General features: G+C 42.8%; 1 long non-coding RNA gene across 1 annotated transcript; it reads right to left on the bottom strand.

Moving 5' to 3' along the window:
- Nucleotides 1-2,327: 2,327 nt before the first annotated feature.
- LOC132243461 (uncharacterized) lies at nt 2,328-6,694 on the bottom strand. Its single transcript, XR_009455045.1, has 3 exons — nt 6,636-6,694; nt 2,882-2,939; nt 2,328-2,661 (listed from the first exon to the last, which is right to left on the bottom strand). It is a non-coding gene; the product is annotated as an uncharacterized LOC132243461 (long non-coding RNA).
- Between the last annotated feature and the right edge of the window lie 490 nt (nt 6,695-7,184).

The raw sequence follows: 7,184 nt of genomic DNA, 5'->3' as shown, positions 1-7,184 counted from the left end.
CTGCAGCAGAACTGAGGCAGATGGATCCTGATTTCTTCCCATTTTACCCACATCATCTCCAATTAGTGCTTAGAATAGTCAGAAAACCCCAGCTGGTTGTTGTGTAGGTAGAACAATCTTTGAGCAATAAACAGTTGTTATAGTGAAGAAAAATATATTGGGGTTTAATATTGGGAGCCCTGTTACAGTGACCTTATATCAGAAGATCTGTTCCTGAATGATAGAAGGTTTAATAACCTTCACTTGAAGGAAAGAAAAAAGAAAGGAAAGTGCTAGGCTTATTTTACGATAGTCAATCTACAGGGTATTTTCTTACATGGAGGGATTGTTGTTATAGTATACAGTGAGCCAAGGATAAGTTCTGGGAAATTAAACAAAGAGAATATCCTGGCTATGGAGCATTTGGCTTTATTGTGGATTTTGAAAGGTTTCTTGTTGAGTTGATTCCGGCAGTATTTAAGTCCTAAACAGTAAGTAAGAGCCAACAGGAAAAAAAATATATACATCCCAAGCAGAAAAAGCTAGACGTCTTAGGTTAAATGGGTAGCCAAAGTAAAGAGACGTTCTTCTCAGTTGATCACAGCCACTTGCCATCATTCCTCCCTACTCATGGAGGAGGCGCATAGAATATTTGTCCTCTATTTGAGACTGCTCAAAAAAACCCACATGTTTCGCAGTCTGGAAGCCCACAATTGTCAGTTGGATTCCCAGTGGCTGAACTTCTCTGCCCTCCACTAGCAGCACGAAGCATCTCACAAAGATAAAAGGGTGTGTTTTATTGTTCTGAAAATTGAGATGCATCACGCTGTTGTTTTATTGCTCCCAAAAGGACAAATTATAAGCTAACTTTAGAAAGTTAAATTTTGCACAGTGCTTTCATAAATCCAACCTGTTTGAAAAGCTGTCATAATGTGATAATAAGTTATCATTATCTACCTTGCAGGAGGTATCAAGGTATCTGTAGCAGAGCTTGGACAAAGCACTGTGTAATGCAAGATCTCTCTTTTTGCTAAAAAGAAAATAGTTATTAGGATCTGGCATTTTAAAGCATAGATCCCTAGCAACTTAGTGGGAGCAATGAATACAAGGCAGAATTTAACCAGCCATTCATAGCATGGCAGACTATTACTTTAAATATCTCAACCTATCTTCTGTCATCAATTTTGGCAAATGGAGAATGCAACCATATAACCACCAGAATTTAAAATCAGGTAAATTATTAGTCACACTTAAAACAAGTGTCTTCTGTAAGGATTCAATCTGGCCACAACACTATAACAGTAGACCAGCTTTGCAAAACCATCAAGACAGTTTACTGGCCCAAGGAAAAACACCTACTTCTTTGTCTTTTAAAGATGGTGAGGTTGAGGGAAAGGGGAAGCAATAATTTTAGTTGCCCATCACAAAAATGTATTGCCCTTGGTGAGTAATTAATTATATCGGACATGCAATATCACCTGACTGCTAAATTTTGCTACATATAAGATTTATTGTTTAATGCAGAAACAGATGTTCACAAATGTCTTTTCACACATTGAGGCAGGAAGGACATGCAAAGGATGGAAGGAAATTAACTGTCAAATGTACTTACAGGACATTTAATATTTCATTTATATATTTTATAGAATATTTAGGAAACCTGTTCCTTTAATCAGCCGGATACTTCAGCATGACAATAGCCACACTGCCTTCAGTGCAACTTCTCATGGGTTAAGTACCTCAGTGAATCAGTGTGATTATCATCTCCTAGGCCATACTAGCAGCTTAGCAAACACAAAAGGAAAGCGCAGTCTCCGGCCCAAAGAGCATGAAGTCTCAAAATGACAGTGAACTTCCCTCACCATCTTCACTAAACATTTAAAACCATTCATCTGACAGATCACCCCTGCTCAAGTTGTAGCTCATTTGCATCCTTCCTTTCTCCCCACCCATTTTAACAAACAGAACTCAATTAAGCTACATAAATGAAGTTTTATGGAAGATAATCTTCCACATAGGCACTGTCCTGGTGACTGAAGAAGAGAGACCTTCATGCATCTCACAATTCACTTCCATTCTTCCTTACCAGTAGTAGCACAATACTAAAGAAGGCTGGATGTTTCCCCAAGTATACAATCCACGTCCAGAAATATATATTTTCCCCTACTAATTAGAGCTAAAAATCCCAGCACCATTATGGGACATTCTCGAAAACAGAAAGCATAGCTGCTATTAAATTTATCATTGGCATAAGCCTTGATAAGTATATCTGAAATCTTAGTGAAAAGAGAAAAATAAGTATGCTGACCCACAGGTTGGATTTCCTACAAGGCAAAGCAACTGGTATATCTGGTTAGATTAATAATTTAATATCCTGTTGGGGATATATCAAATGACTGTCCACAGAAGAAACTGAATTAGGACAAGCCTGAGTGCATGGCATTTATTTCTCAGCTACAATATTAATGATGCACATAAGGCTATTACTGGCCTTTCCAGTAATTAAGAGGCACATACAAGAAAACATCTTCCTATTCAAGATAGGAAGAGTTACCTATCAATATTAAAAATCCAGTATATAATTTATTTTTTTGGCAGTAACTCAGGAAAGAGCCTACAATATTTCTGCTAAGAGGATGAAATACTTTACAGCCACAGCTCATTTTGATTCTTTTGTAAAACCTGTCAATCAAGAGAGAGTAGCATTTGTGACATGTATGACTCATAGTAGGATTTCATTACCACCAAAAATACCAACCCCTTCATCAGACTATGATGAATAGTCTCTGCCAATTTACAGATACACTCAAATGCTACCAAGTTTGCTGCCATCATATTTTAAGCCAAATGCATCTCATCTCTTACCAAGTATAAACTGAATGTACTATCCAATATTTCTTACCAGTCAAGCACTCCATAATGGATAGGAGTTCCTTTGGTACATAATGTTTCTTATAACCCTGAAAGAAACAAATTTTGGATGGATTATGTTCTGGGACTCACTGTGGATTTACGTGCCATAGTCCTTTAGATGAACCTAAAGTACCACAAAAATTTATTTGGTATAATATGTCATCATACAGTTTGTGGAGTGCGGTAAGCTTTTCTGCTACCACTGTATTGGTAGGTGCTATGCTTATGAAACTGCCAAACTTTATCAAGAATACTAGCTATCTTTTACTAGTATTGACACTATCTTCAGCCATTCATCTCTTCTGTTTGAATGCAGACAGATGCACAGTATTTTGATTTCACTGTGCTATTTACAAACAAGGACTTAACATATTTGCATGGATACATCATACTTTATGTTTCCCTATATACTTGCAGCAAAAACATGTACAGTCTTGTATAAGAAACATGCTACACCAAAAATACCACTTCCAGTTTGATACAGCTGAAGCCTTTTTTTTTTTTTTTTAATTAAATACCTGGAGTCCAATTTGTGAGCACAAATGCTATACCCACAAATAACTTCACCCACAGTTGCAGATGCATGATTAACTGCACAGGTATTACATACCAGAGAGGAATCTAATTAGATTTCTGAACAACAACTTAAGCATTACAAATTACATCTACAATTAATTGTGGGTGTAAGACAGCACTCTCAAAATTAGAAGGCCAGGGTTTTGCGGTCTAAACCTAGGTCATATCCCCTATTGCAATCAATGATATGTCCAATGATTTTTCCAGGGGCAGAATTAGGAATAAGTTAAATGGTCACCGGATCTGATCCCACTACAACACAGAATGAATACAATTCTTTGATCTGTCATAGGCAGACAAGGTTCCTTGGGTGAATTTGATATCTTTTATTAGACCAACCCAAATAGTTGGAGAATAGTTATTAAGCAAGCTTTCGGGTTCAAAAACCCTTCATCAGGCTAAGGAAGCTTCAGCAGTTGGTGTGTGCTCTTCCTGGATGGAATGAAAAGTCCTTATGTCCTTAGACCAACACGGCTACAACCCATTAATCTGTCATAGACATTTGTTTTCTTTATTATTTTAAAGTCCTTTTAAAAACTTGCCATTGTTTTCCCCAAGGGGTTCCAGACTGAGCCTGTGTTGATCAAATGTAAAAATTGCCACTCTTCACTCATTTGCACGTCTCTCCCTCATATTTTTATTACAGTCCCTTCTCCTTTTCTGCCCTCCCACCATTTTTACTTTTAGTATGGTGTTTTCTAGAGAGGAGCTGCCTGTTGCATATTGCCATACTGCTAACATAAAAAGGCACTATGATACCTGGTTAAGAAATAACCCATAGATATAAAGCTCAGAGAGGGATGGCTGGAAAACTAAGTCAACTGATCTCAGTGGAGTATTCCCCATGTTTATTTCCTTATGTTTCCTCCTTAAAAACACACCAGCACGACTTTCAAACCCATATCAAAGGGAAAGGTTTTAACTTTTAATCTATGAAGCAAAGGACTGGGAGAGGGGGAGGGAGAAAGTAACAAGGAAGAGAGAAAAAACATTATTCTCTCTTTTTTTGTTTTTATTTAAAAGAAAAGCCTTGTTAAAATGGCACAACAAACTTTAATTATATACCTGTTGATTGAGTAGCAGCATGTTTCATCTCTTTTTAATGTAAAAGACATGGACACATTAGCCAGAAGAGTGAAAGGGACCTTTGGGGTCACTGAGATCAATTCCTCGCTACTGAGGGACAATTACTTACAAGCATGAACATAGCATCAGGTGGTTCAAAATGGTCATGGGGGGAGGGTTACCCCTCTGTGCATGGGTACTGAAATTTGTGTTCCCAATCTGACTGAGTCTCTGTTGATTGGTATGTAACTACACAGGTGCATCTAACCATGTGTTATTGAATGCCCTTACCACACACCAAAAACAAGCCATTGTTTATCATGAATGGAAACATGGATAATTTCTGGTGTTATTGGTCAGTTCTTAACGATATCAGCAGGGTAACCTGTGAATGGCTCTCAGACTAAGTCAATGAGGAATTTCAATACATAGAACGCAGAAGAAAAACAAGATAAACATTTGCAATACTTTTATCTACTATACAAAGTTAAGATACTGGGACAACAAACCTTCTGCTAATATAAGACTATGGAGGGAAAAAAGCAGAGAAATGGCTTTTTTGACTCCCACAGGCTTCATTTCAGCTCAATGAAATCACTAAACAATTTGGGCTCTTGTACACGTGACAGGGGTGGGGGTTTCATAGATTACAGAGTTGGAAGGGACCCAATAGATCGTCTTGTCTGACCCCCTGCCCCTGGCAGGAAAGAGGACCGAGGTCAAATGACCCCAGCCAGGTGATTGCCAAGCCTCCTCTTGAACACCTCCAAAGTTAAGTGACAGCACCACCTCTCTTGGAAGCCCATTCCAGACTCTGGCCACCCTTACTGTCACAGCGGGGTCCTGTAGGAGGGCCGTGATCTCCTTGAGGCCCCCTCTCCGTGTCAAGTTGGCCCAAGGGCACCCTCTATTTCTTTCCCGCCATGTCTCTGATGGTTTGAATTGGTTGGGAGGCTGCCTTACGCCCTCTTGGACATGTCTCTAAGTTGACTCAGACCCCGTGGTTTCCCAGACTCCTCGTGGGTCTTGTCTTACAAATGGGTGCTTTGGGGCACCATAGCCTTATGGGCTATGCGTGGCCCCAACCACCCCCCCCGATACCACACCCCAAGCCTCGCAGTTGGAATCGACCTTGGTTCGTCTCTCTCTCTTTCTACGTACATGGCCGCCCCCTCCTGAGGCTCTCCTCTCCCACTCCGGGCCTTCGCTGCGCCGTCGCCCTCTCTCGGGGCCTTCTCAATAGTGCCCCCTCCTGGGGCTCACCACGCCTGCACTGGGCTTCTCGATAACACCCCCTCTCTGGGGCTTGCCATGCCCCACTTGGGCTCCTCAATAATATGCTCCCCTCTCTGGGGCTCTCCGCACCCACATTTGGGCTTCTCAAATGTTGTCCCCTTCCTGGGGCTCTCCATGCCCATGCTAGGGCTTCTCAATGTTGCCCCCCTCTCTGGGGGCTCACCGTGCCCAACTTGGGCTCCTCAATAATACGCTCCCCTCTCTGGGGCTCTCCACGCCCCCACTTGGGCTTCTCAAATGTTGCCCCCTTTCTGGGGCTTGCCGTGCCCAACTTGGGCTCCTTCAATTATGCACTCCCCTTTCTGGGGCTTGCCATGCCCATGCTAGGGCTTCTCACAAGTGCCCCTCTCTACGGTTTGCTATGCCCACACTGGGGCTTCTCAAATGCCCACTCTCTGGGGCTGGGGTCTAAGCACCCCATAAGCCACGCCCTCACTGGTGCCGGGGTCCTCACACTGCGCTGCAAGTCCCCAACGAGTAGGTTGCGCCCTCACTGGTGCCAGGGTCCCCACACCATTGGGGTTCCCCTGAGAATACTGCACCCTCACTGGCACTAGGGCCCCACACCCCTGTGGGTCCCTACGAGTATGCTGCGCCTGCTCTGGCGCCGGGGTCCTCACCCTTCGTTGTGAGTCCCCGGTGAGGCCTCCTCCAACCCCTAATAGCCTCACCCAAACCACCAGTGTAACATCAACACCAAACAAAAACTTGAGCCTCTTGGCTGTAACCCAAACATAAGCCCCCTGGCTAAACCACATTGCACCAACGCTCTAGAGCTGCCGTCCATAACTCTGCTTAAGCAGTACCTGCTGTTCTCACTGCTTCTCGCATCAAGGCTGAAGGAGCTCCTGCCTCTCTGGCTGCTGGCAGGAAACTGCCAGCCTAACCTCAGCCCTGGGCTTTATAAGAGCCAGGCCCTGCCTCCTACAGGCAGCTGACCGCTGGCAGGTGTGGGTCATTTGCTCCCTCCAGTTCCCCTGGCAACCCACAGGTGGACTCCTATTTCCTGCTAGGGCTCTTTTCCCCGGCAGTTTCCCCTCTCTAGGAGCAGGGCATCTCGGTGCTCTGCAACACTTACTGTAAAAAATTTCTTCCTAATGTCTAACCTAAATCTACTCTCCACCAGTTTGCACCCATTATTCCTAGTTACTCCCTGGGGCGCTCTGGTAAACAGTGCATCCCCAATTCCTTGCTGTCCTCCCCTGATAAATTTATAGGTGGCTACAAGGTCACCCCTCAGTCATCTTTTATATAGGCTGAAGAGATCCAGATCTCTCAACCTCTCCTCAGAGGGTCTTTCAGGGTCTAGTCCTTTTTATTCTATGTCCTCTAAATTGAAACGGGGGTTATTAATT

Source organism: Alligator mississippiensis, chromosome 10, assembly GCF_030867095.1.
Source record: "Alligator mississippiensis isolate rAllMis1 chromosome 10, rAllMis1, whole genome shotgun sequence".
Lineage (NCBI taxonomy): Eukaryota > Metazoa > Chordata > Crocodylia > Alligatoridae > Alligator > Alligator mississippiensis.
The sequence above is the reverse complement of the archived record's forward strand: the minus strand, read 5'-3'. Positions and strand labels throughout refer to the sequence as shown.